Genomic DNA, 11,575 nt, shown 5'->3' on the forward strand with positions numbered 1-11,575 from the left:
CTGTAATTATTAAATCAAGCTGAGCTTATATTGCTTTTCTTCACTGTTCAGTAGAATTAACCACACAAGCATGTGCGAGCTGGCGCGCTGTAATCTTTGGAGCTGGAAAAAGGAGTTAAAAACCCCACCCAGCTCTCACAACCTAACCTTTGGAACATGCAGCTGATAATCTGAAACAGAACATAATGCCCCGGAGGAGATACAACTGGAGGTCAACTCAGTCAGATACCATGGAGCTGTTCCAACAAAGCAATCAAATATCTAACAAAACCTATAAAAAAAATCACATCTTTGGTATATAGACATCCAATCTAAACTAGATAAGGGTAGAGAAACCTGCTTTCATTTTTGTATCCCTGTCAGGCAACCTAGCTGTTAAATTTTCCTTCCACAAACACAAAATGAGGTCTTTAACCACAGCTTATTAAGGCTTAGTTTGTCTAACCCAAGCATAATAAATTCATGTGTCAAGATCACAGCTGATTGTTCCTCAGAAAAAAATGAGACGAGATAATCCACTTTGCTGAAAACGTAATGCTTTAGGAATGTTACAAACTACTTCAAATCTGTAACTCACTGTGCTTCATCAGTTATGTAACAAAATACCCATTTGCGGTCTGACTCTTATCTCTCGCTTGCATAAGGCCATGTCTAGACTAGGATTTGAAGGTGTGTTGTTTGAAAGTGTTAGCAGAGTGGTCTAGCTGGCAGATCAGGGAGCCCTCCCGGGCAGAGACTTTAGCAAATGTGGGAAGGGTGAAGCATGGGTCCCTCTCCTGCAATTTTTGATTAACTGATTTAGCACATCAGGGTGATTTGTCCACGCTGGAATTAAAACAATTGTTCAGAGGGGTGAGGGAGGAAGGACCCACCTCTGTGCTTAGTCCTAGTCTGGAGCTTTCAAAGGGCTTTCACTCCTACAGCTTTTCAGCATTATCCAGTATATGCACTTGTATGCCACATATATCATATACACAGATATCTCATGTAAGGTAGATGGTACTTTGTAAGACCTGTAGTAAAGTGGTATAGGGGATGATATTCTAGTGATGGTCAGCCCTTTGAGAGCATCCCACTTACAGTAATATGGTTCCAATCTTGATTTTCTGTTCCACCGTATCTCCGTGGGTATAATATTTTTACTTCTTTATTACCCGTTTCCAACACACTTGACCCAGTCACCCACTCCTACCAAACGTATGCAACCTCTGGTTTCCAAGAGAAGCGTTTGATGCAAGGCGGGAAGATTTACACAGGGAAGAGCTCTACATCATGCCGATTGGATGTTAAGAAACTCCTTTTCTTTTAAAGCATTGCCTTGAATTTACCAACGTAGGTGCCTCTGTCCCTGATCTGCCCATTGAAATTTCAGCAGCAGCAGCAGGTAGTGATAGTGAGTATCATTACAAAGACCTACCACGTGTTCTTCTGTGATTTGGTCCATGCAGTGTTATTACTTGCACCAAAAAACTCTAAGATCAAGTACACTATTAACAGTTACAACTATTAAATCTTTTCTTTTCTTTTTCCTCACCCTAGGGAAGCCTAACTATTTCAGAATTACTTTTGTAAACTATTTTATTGTCACTTTATGTTCAGTGTATATCTCCCTAAAGATTCATGCAAAAGAACTGTTTTAGTTATAGCTAATATTCTGATGTGATTTTAGAACTTATAAAAAAACATTTCCAGTAGATGAAAGGAAGTAATCATACTTCTGTAAATGTGCAGTTTTCTTTTTTTTATAATCACAATTACATTGTTTTATAAAAACAAGAAGTAGGAAAAAAATGAACTGTGTAAAGTTTAAACCACATTCTAAGGGAAATTAGGTAAGCAATCAAGCTGCTGATGCAAAACGGGGAGAAATCCCGGAACCAGGATTTTACACTCTGTATTTTATAAATTAATACATACATATATGTAGATACGCACACACATATATTTTCTTTTCTTCTGTAATAAAGCAAGAGTTGTGAAGCCAATTGTGATAGCTCTTTTTGTAATGGAGCTTTCATTCTATATGTACACACTTTAAATCTGGTATGGTAACTAGAGGTTTAGAGTGTCATTAGGAAGACTGAAGTAGCTATTTAGAAATACAGCCTCCTGTCATGTCTGGAACATATCAGTGCTTGGTAGAAAAATATTTTTAATAAAGAGAGGTGCTTCAGAGGTTTCTATCTTGATACAGGCCTAAGTTCAGCAAGTTAAGTTCAATCATGCAGCTGACTTTTCACCCTCCATTATACAATAGGGTTTTCATGTTTAAAGTTAGGTGCATGTTTATGTACGTTATTGAATAGAAACCAGAGTGAAAACATTTTTCACTTAAGATGAAAATTCCTGCTTTAAGTTTTCTTCCTTGAACTTTGGCTCCAATTTGTGAATGCACTGGGGATGTTCAGGTTTCTGCATGGAGCCCAGCGGGGACGTCAGCAGTTCTGCTTCACTGCCGAGTATCAATAGTGCTCGGAGATCAGAGCTCAGAGCGAACACTTAGGAGGGGCAACCTTGTCAGCCAGCATTCAAGTACTTTGCTCTGTTCTTGACCAGCCCATGCAATTCTCATCGCCCTCAAGGTAAGATGAGTGGGTGGATCATGGAAGTGTACAAACAGCCTTCAGGATAATAATTCAACTCCTCTCCTTTTACCTTGAAGCAGTATATTTCCACACACAATCAAGGTGCATAAGACAATATTCAATTTAAAGAGGTGTAAAGAATAGGACAGGTTGTATTTAAAAAGAAGAGAGCAGTATGCCTTTTATAAATAATGCAGTGGCTTACAGTCATAAGACAAGCGCTGGATTTAAAGACAAATGATGTGAATTCCTGGCCTCTCTGTGGGTATCAGAGTAAAAGCTCATGCAATGGCTGAGCAGACAGATGGGTACAATTGCTAAGCTCTGAGTACTCTGAGTACAAGGGCTGCTTCTGGCTCACACCAAAAGCCTTGCCAAGTGGTATTAGATTGGGAGGGGGCTATTAGATTGGGCACTGGCTCTTCTCTCCTTGCATTAGCCGGTAGAAATGGCTGAGCGTCTGGGGAAGGTCACATTGTGCTCTTTACAGATGTGCCAGAGTACCTGCACTCCTGGGGAACTCAGGGATGAACACTGCCTCCCTCCTGGCTGGGGATGGATGCTGCCTCCTCCAGTGAAGGATATGTCTTCAAGGCACAATACAGCCCATCCTCTGACTAGAATTTCAGACTTTTCTGCCAACCTTCAGCACAAGGAGCGTTAGCAGACAGCAAAAATATATTAGGAGACCTATTCACTGAAGATTTCTCATCTCTCTCTAACTTCAGGAAATGCTTGAAGGAAAAATATCACAGCTTGTCACAACATTTGTGTTCCTGTTTCAATTACAGCAGCTGACAAACATTTAAAAGCTGAAAATGAGTAACTACTTCAATGTAATGTAATGCTCTTTACAAAAAGATCACCTCAAATCTGAATCAGCCATGTGCAATTATCAGTTACACTGCATGTCTTATACTGGCCATTTATCTTCAATGTCTATGTCCCTGATCTGTCTATTGACATGTCGACAGGTAGGAGAAATGGAGAATATGAAGAAAAAAATCTTGCTACAAATAACAGCGCAGTCCATTATGTTACTGCTAAAATATTTATAATAGAACTGAGTTTAATGTGCTCTTTTTTTTAATAATAACATTAAAGAATTCATTTGTAATTAAATGTGATATATAAATCATGCTGTTTGCTAGGGCTATTGGCTGTACTGTTCTCATTCTGCCAAACTTAATATAAAATTAATTGTTAATTTTCAAGCCAGTACCTTTTTCACCAGTGCATATGCTGGCTGTTTAGGTCTGAATCAGTGAGATATTAATATTAGAACACAGATTTCTTCCCATATTGTCATATATATGTTCTGCTTAAAATATGAGTCTCTTCTTAATAAAATGACCTGCATTTTTGAGCTCTGTACTGGGCAAGCTCAAACCTTTATACCAGTCTTGCAGTCAATATAAATTGTCTATCTTCATTACTCTTATTTGTCTTAGCAAACAGTGGGCCCAGATCCTCAGCAGGCAGAAGCAGAGCTGTACAGCTTGCATCTGTGGAAGATTTGGCCCCTGTCTATATATTTCCTCTTTGAATATACTGTTGTGCATTGAGAATACTAAACACAATCCAGGTTGTCCGAGGGGCTAGTATTCATGCAGGGTTTATCTAATATTAACAATTATTTGATCTTCCTAGGAAGAGCAAGGAGAAAAACGCTCCTGCACATACTCTTCTACAGACATCTTAAATATTAAATGAACTGTGCACTAAACTTTTCTCGTGTGAAGGACCGATAATACTTTGGACCTCACTTGAAATCTAGGTCACTTTGACCTTGTGTAAATGAAATCTTGCATTTCACCAATTTTTCACATGCTTGTTCCGTCTTGAACAAAACCTCAGAATCAAATAAGCACCAGCTTCAATGTAGAGGATGATTAACTTAAGGAGTTCTTGGCTTCTTCTTTAAGAAGGTTAACATGACCTTGAATTGCAGGAGAATATTATGGATTTGTATTGTTGAATCTTATGCGGAGTGTTGTTATAAGAAGTTCACTTGAGAATGTTATTTTAAAGCCTTACCAAATAGACATTTCTCTTTCACTGCTTCCTTGAGGTTATTAGTCAGTCTACAAACTGAAAATAATCAGTAGGTTGGCTCTCTTCTTCCATAGTTATACTCAGCCAAATTCATGCACATATTTCCCATTTGCTTCAATAAGAGTTTTATCTATGGCAGCACTATAAATTCTACCTCTACCTTCTCTCTAATTGGCACCAACATCAGATGCTAAAGGATGTCCTTGGAAAATCAAGAAGCCAGGAAGCAAAACTACACAGCTAAATTCAGTTCTCCATTGCACATATGGCTATTAATTTCCATGGGGTTATTCCACATCAGGGCTTTGTTCTTCCCTTGTTGAAGTCAATAGTAAAAATCCCGTTAACCTGAATGGGGCAAAATTAGGCCCATAAGTGAAAGCGAAGTCAAACCTTGTCTGAAGAATTCCCACTTAGGACTTACAGCCTAACACAGCGATGACTGAATCATTTCTAAAGGTCATTGTCTGATATGATCTTTTCATAATTGTTAATGGAATGAAGGCATCTTTATTCTGCTCTGCTTACTGCAATGCTCATGTAAAAAGTGCATTATCCACAGTTCTTTTCCTCTTGGAAACTGGCATTTTTTAAGAGAGAAATAAAGCACACCCAGTGTGAAACCAAATTGAGGGCAATCAGTTGAGGCTTATATGCTAGCCAAATAGTGCCACTTGTATTTCCAATTGTAATTTTATAGAAAGTCTGTCTGTTTTGAAGTACAGTGCCATCAACTTAGGAAATGTCTTAGAAGTTAAATTCCATTGATAATGGAAGAGCAGGAGCAATTCCAAATCATGGTAATGCCTTTAATTATGTACCAATTGACATTCTAGTTATACAGTGTATACTTACAGCTCTTCCTTGGGAAAAGACACTCTCAGAGTTTTGCTGTTCCAGGAGAACATGCTTCTTGATGCATCTGCATGTAAGTGAGATGTCCTTTCAGCTGAAAAGTGGAAAAGCTGTCAGATTATTCAGTCCTCACATATTTTTCTAAATTTCTGATAAGAAACGTCTTCACATTTTCCTAACTTTTTTTGTACCGTGCGGAATTCCTCATTACATTTAAAATGAAAATGTACTTTCTGAAGCTGACATTAAGAAAACAACCTCTTTGACCTGTTATATCACAGTGTTTGACACTGTTAATAGTCTGTCAACATTATTATGGATATTGCTGTTGAACTTATTTATTTATGTTGTGATAGTATTGATGAGCCCTGGTTATAGCTGAGAGTCCCACTGTGCATTAAGAGGCTATCTCAAATAGTCAAAACCATTCACTGAAATCTGCTATAAGGTGTAAAGACTTTCCCTGAGAAGGTAAATACTTACATCAAGGAGAAAAGAGAGAAGATGGAAAAGGAACAAAAATAAGTGAAGGATGAAAGAAGAGAAGACAGATAATATGGTGGTTGAAAGGGGTAGACAGAAAAAAATTAAAGCATAAACAAAATTAACCCAATTGGTCTATGGGGAAGTCATGAGCAGAAATAAAACCTCAGTACTGTGTTTATTTGGGCTGACTAAATTTTAAGCCAGTGTGTAGTTCCAGGTAAGTCAATAACACAACTCAGATACTCAGAGTTATGCATTTACATAAGTTCTTTGCAGGACTGATTAATCTTAGATGTTTCAGGAGGTGTTCTAGTAGTCTCAGGATGAATCCTTTGAAAATAAGACAGATGAAAAGATAAACCAGATGTAGACAGCTAGATGCAGTTTTGTGTGACTTTTCAAGTGACAGTTGTCAAAATGTTCATACACATATTCCACGAAGAATGCATTTGACTGTTTCTACATGGCAGTCACCTCATAGGAGGGTATTTGATTAAAACATGCCTGCTGAGAGGGAGGATGGTTTCTAGCGTCACTGTTTGAAAGTTGTTCATTTAGGTCTGATTGCATTTGCAATATATCAGAACAATTCTTGGGAGAAAATTAACTGCTTTCAGATGTCGATTTTCTGCATGATGATAGTTCTACCAGCTTTCACGGAATGAAATACCAAACACATATGCATAAGTGTATGTATGTGGGACTGGGACTTAAAGGACTTCTGGAAGCTCTTGGTTGAATGGAAAATAATAAGGCTTCTTCCAGAAGATGATACAAGTTCTCTCCTTCTTAGAAATATCAAGTTTAGATCAGAACTGAGTAAGAGTAAAATAAACTTTATAGACCAGCACCGCAGCTATGACAACTCCCATATGAAAAATGATGGTATTTACATCTGCTAACAGGAAACTCATACCTCTGATGTCCAGTAGTGTTACTTTTCCCAGTCCTTCTGCAAGCCTGTGCGCCCTTCCCTTGCTGCCCTACTGAAGGAAGCACTAAATAGAGGCAAACATGCCAGCTCCCACAGCCACTGTGCTAGCTGCTGCTGAGCAGAAGAGACAGCAGCTCTGCAGAGGCAAGATGAGCAAGAGGCAGCAGTGGATGTGGCTGGGAAGAGCCCAAGAAAGGGGGCATGCAAGCACCAGGCTCTAGAAACTTGAGCTATGGGTCTGCTTCTAAGGGCACAAATACAAGTGTGACCATAGCCATATCACCTCTGGCAGTCCAGTCCTAATGATCTGGGGACAGTCAGACCTCTGCAATGAAAGTACCTTGCTGATAACATCAATTTCTCTGAGAGAACAGGGAGCCCCCTCTGTGAACAACTTTTATTCTAGCTCTGACATACTGCCTCCATCCACTTTAGCTATCTTGCTTCTGCCTATTCGGGAGGCTGTAATCCAAAGTCACACAGCTGAGAACAACTTTTTTCGGAAGGAAGTTGGATTGTTTAAAAAAAAAATGAAGAAGAAAAGAGATGGTGCAATAATGAACGGTACAATGGGCCACTGATACTACCCTATTGTAACAAAGGGCTTGTTGCAAGAATTCGCTCCTTTAGCATGTGATAGACCTTATGCCCCAGGATCACAGTGGCTCACAAATAGGAACAGGGGAGGAAGCAAGAAATCTACTCATTTCTTTTCCCTGTGGAATAAACAACATTTTCTTCTACCTTTAACCCTGGAGAGATACTGCCACTTAGCAAACAAATCTATATTAAGTGCATTTGCTGAAATTATTTGCAGTATCATTTGTTCCAGAAAATTGCACTGATAGTATATCACTGAATTCAGAGAGTGGAATTTGACATGGATAAAGACCTTCTAAGGAGTAAAAAGCACCCTCCCTAATGAGCATGCCTTTCCAAATAATTCCCTGTTTGCCTATCCCAAAAGGAAAAGAAAATGCCATTGCTCTCCCACAGTATTCTTTGGCAACTCAGAGACAAGCCACTTTTGGCACCCTGGCTTTAACCACAGATGGTTATGCTTGGCAAGCAAGAACAATTCTCTTGCACCTTAGCAATATATACCTGAGACAAGCAAAAGCTCCACCTCATTGTTCAGGGATCAATTTTTCTGTACAAATAAGGATTCATTTGCATGACTTTCACCACTGAAGATAGCTGTGTAATTATTTCTTATATCAGACTAAAATGTTCCCTATTAATCAATGAAAAGGGAGATTGTTAAATCAGTTATGAAGTAAAAATATGTTTGTTTAGAGTAGCCTAAGAATTATTTTTTTCTGGTTGCTGCTCTCTTCTAGTTTCCAGATATGCTGGTATAACTTCACTTTCATGTAACGTGTCAGGAGTTTATTCAAGAAATAAAGATGTCCTGCTGGTCAAATCTGTTTTTGTAATGGTAACCCTGCAGGTTATATGCTACTAGCACAGTTTTTATGCCAAGAAGTTCCTGTATTAAACAGAGGAGGTTAAAAGTCAGTCCTGCCTTGCAGCTGCTTTTAGTGAACTTTGGCAAAAGTTTACCAGTCTGTCCATAAATGTACAGTGTCATTCCTATATGGGAACATGAATCAATGCTATCTGCCTCATGATGACCTCAGAACTGTCTTACATTGTGATTTTGATGGGAACTGCAGACAGGATCACATGTTCCCATTATTTCTTTTATTTTTAGTAGAACAGCTGTAAGCATTAGTTAGCTTTAGGTTTATTTCATGAGTTAATTTCAATAGTAAGCATTCTTTCAGCAGAGGGTAAGAAAATAACCTCATGATAACACTTCCTCTCCAGAAACTCCTTTTAAATAGTACAAGGTGATACCAATTATCTCTCTCAGTTTTGGAAGGTTTAGATTTTTTGTTATATAAATAATGTCCAGCTGCAGTAAGGGCTCCTTAAAACATACAATTAGAAGGAGGTAAAATATACACCGGTGCATGTATTTTGTGTATGGCAGTTATATATCAAGAATACTCAGTGCTTTCCCATTGCAAAATGCAGAAGGTATCCAGCTGACACTTTTTCATAAGTGAGAGGAAGAAGAAAAGTTGAAGCAACAGTTATCGTATTACCACCTCATGTTTCTAAGAAAGCTACGGTAGACTATCAGGTTCAGTAGGTTGCAGTGATACATTCTGAGTATAAATGGAGACAGTTTTCAGAATACTGCTGGCTGAAATTCTGTGTCCATTCAAGACTTATTATTGATCAGGTACAGGAATGATAAAGTACATACTAATATGTAGGTGGAGAAATTAGGCAATCTGCTCATGTCTTGAAGGGAGAGACATACTTTTGTGCCATGGTCTGAACTCCCCAGTTGCATAAAGGCCATTTTTCTTCTTTTATAGTCTCAGGGGATCAAATACACTATTGTTTTGAAGCTGAGTGCATCTCACAACACAATACTTGACACATATATGAGCACTTGTGAGTTTCTTTCAACTATTAAAAAAAGCCAACACTTTCAACACCCGTTCAATTATTATCAGCAGTAGAGACGGCATCATGGCAACTCATAAACTGATTCTTCACTATCCTTGGTGATGTAAAAACTCCTAGTACCTGACACTAAGGATTTATATTCTAATGGTATTTTTCCTTTCTGCTGAGTGTAAAAATGATATTTATGCCTTAACATCACCATCCTACTTTTAGCTCACCAGCAGCATGCTATTAAGGACACTCCAGAATGATTTGCAAATCATGCTGAATCAACCAGCCCTCTTTAATAGCCATTCGTGCAGCAGAGTATGCTTGCATGATGCTAGCAGCCTGCCCTTCCTCCGTCAATAGCTGAGAGAAGCATGTACAGTTTAGGCCAAACCTTGCCTCCCAAAATGAAAAAAAACATTTCCTACCAAAGTGAGAGAAGAGAAAGCAAAGCAAGGAGTGACCGGAGGGGTAACTAAAACTCATGCTCACTGCAACATATGCTTGAAGAAGAGGAAAAAAAGAGGGTTCTGCAATACAGAAGAGGTTCAACTTGTACCTTAATCCAATGAAACAGTATTTAGACTTTATGAAGGTGTAGGGCAGAGGTTCTTTTATTCTGAGGGCCTTTCATAAAGAAAAAAATTCAACATATGCCCTTGAAAATAAAGTAGAACTTACATTTGTGTCCTTGTGTGACTTCTTTCCACTGTGGATGAGAGAAATCCCTACCTGTTTTGTGTTCTGTAACTGGATTCAATTAAATGTAAGCAAGATAGGTCTGTTTTCAAAATTAAATATATTAGCTGGATAAAAAGCTTTTTGCTCTTTGAGCAGAGAAAGATAATAGACACTTCTAATGTCCTGTCCCTTGTTGAGGCTACAGTGCCGTAGTGCCGTCTGGTTTGGACTGAACAAAATGTTAAGTTTTACTCAGTGTCTCCCTGTTCCTGTGTGGAGAACAAAAGTTGGGGCTTCTTTTGGAGGAGAAGGTTGAAAACAGGTCATAGAATGGATCCTAAGCTTGAACTCTAGAATAGAGGGATAGATAACCTATTTTACTACCTTCTTATAACAAGAGTTTATTTTTGAAAGACTCTTCTGACAGCATTGTCATGCTATTCATTCCTAATTCATCTTACTATTTATTCCTAATTAGTTTCATCAATCCTACTATGAATTAGGAATTACTGTAGCATAAATTTGTGTCATCCTCATCATAAAGGTAGTACCGTAATTAAATATTTTATCCCAAATGTGTACAATGCTGTTTTAAGCATCTCAGAGAAATATATTAATCTTAACTGATTGATGTGACCCCCAACTACATTGGTCTATAAATGCAACTTCATTACACTTTTAAATAAAAAGGACTGGTATTCTTAGCATTTTTATTGGCTGCACAATCGTGATACTAATTTAAAGCTAGCTAAAAATTGTGATTGCCTTAATGGAAGTTGAACATCTGAACTTTGCTGATCAAAAAGGGTGTGTTTTTATCTGTGTGGCTGAACTGATTAAGAAAAGGAAGAAATGAAGAAATGTATCTAGTGCAAACATTTGTTATATCCTCTGGTGATACCTTGACTTTTCCAATACACTTTTCCAATATCAGTAGTTTCCTAACCTTTGTATATGTCAGTGTTCAGCAAATTAAACATTTAATCTTTCACTTGTGACAGAACGTGGGCAAAGCAAGTACAACTCATTCCACTCATACCTGCTAAAAGTTATCTGCTGCAAAGGATTAGCTGCTGTATTCAACAATAACGAAGCTCTTGTTTCAAAATAAAGAGGTTAATTGGCTTTGTACAAAATATGCATATATAGCACGTATGACTAATATTGGTTTTATGAAGGCTTATTGCAAAGGAATCTAAAATTTTCTTTTATTACCCCTTTTACAGTAATCTGCCCTTGACCAATAATTATACTTACAGAGCCTGTGTTAGCATGTCATTATTGCAAGTGCTTAATGTGTCATCTGCACCTTCAATGAGTCTATTGTTACACTACGAATGTGCTACCAGTTGTAAGCCTTTGCACTGCTTCTTTCTTTTCTGGTTTTCATCATTAGTGTCATGGAAGAACAGATGATCTTTCACTTACTTTGACTGTAAATGCAAATGGCGGATGCTAATCCTCCCTGATATCTAAGGTTTTGGCATCAGTTGAAGGAACTGGGTGG

This window comes from Dromaius novaehollandiae, chromosome 1, assembly GCF_036370855.1.
Source record: "Dromaius novaehollandiae isolate bDroNov1 chromosome 1, bDroNov1.hap1, whole genome shotgun sequence".
In the NCBI taxonomy this organism is placed as follows: domain Eukaryota; kingdom Metazoa; phylum Chordata; class Aves; order Casuariiformes; family Dromaiidae; genus Dromaius; species Dromaius novaehollandiae.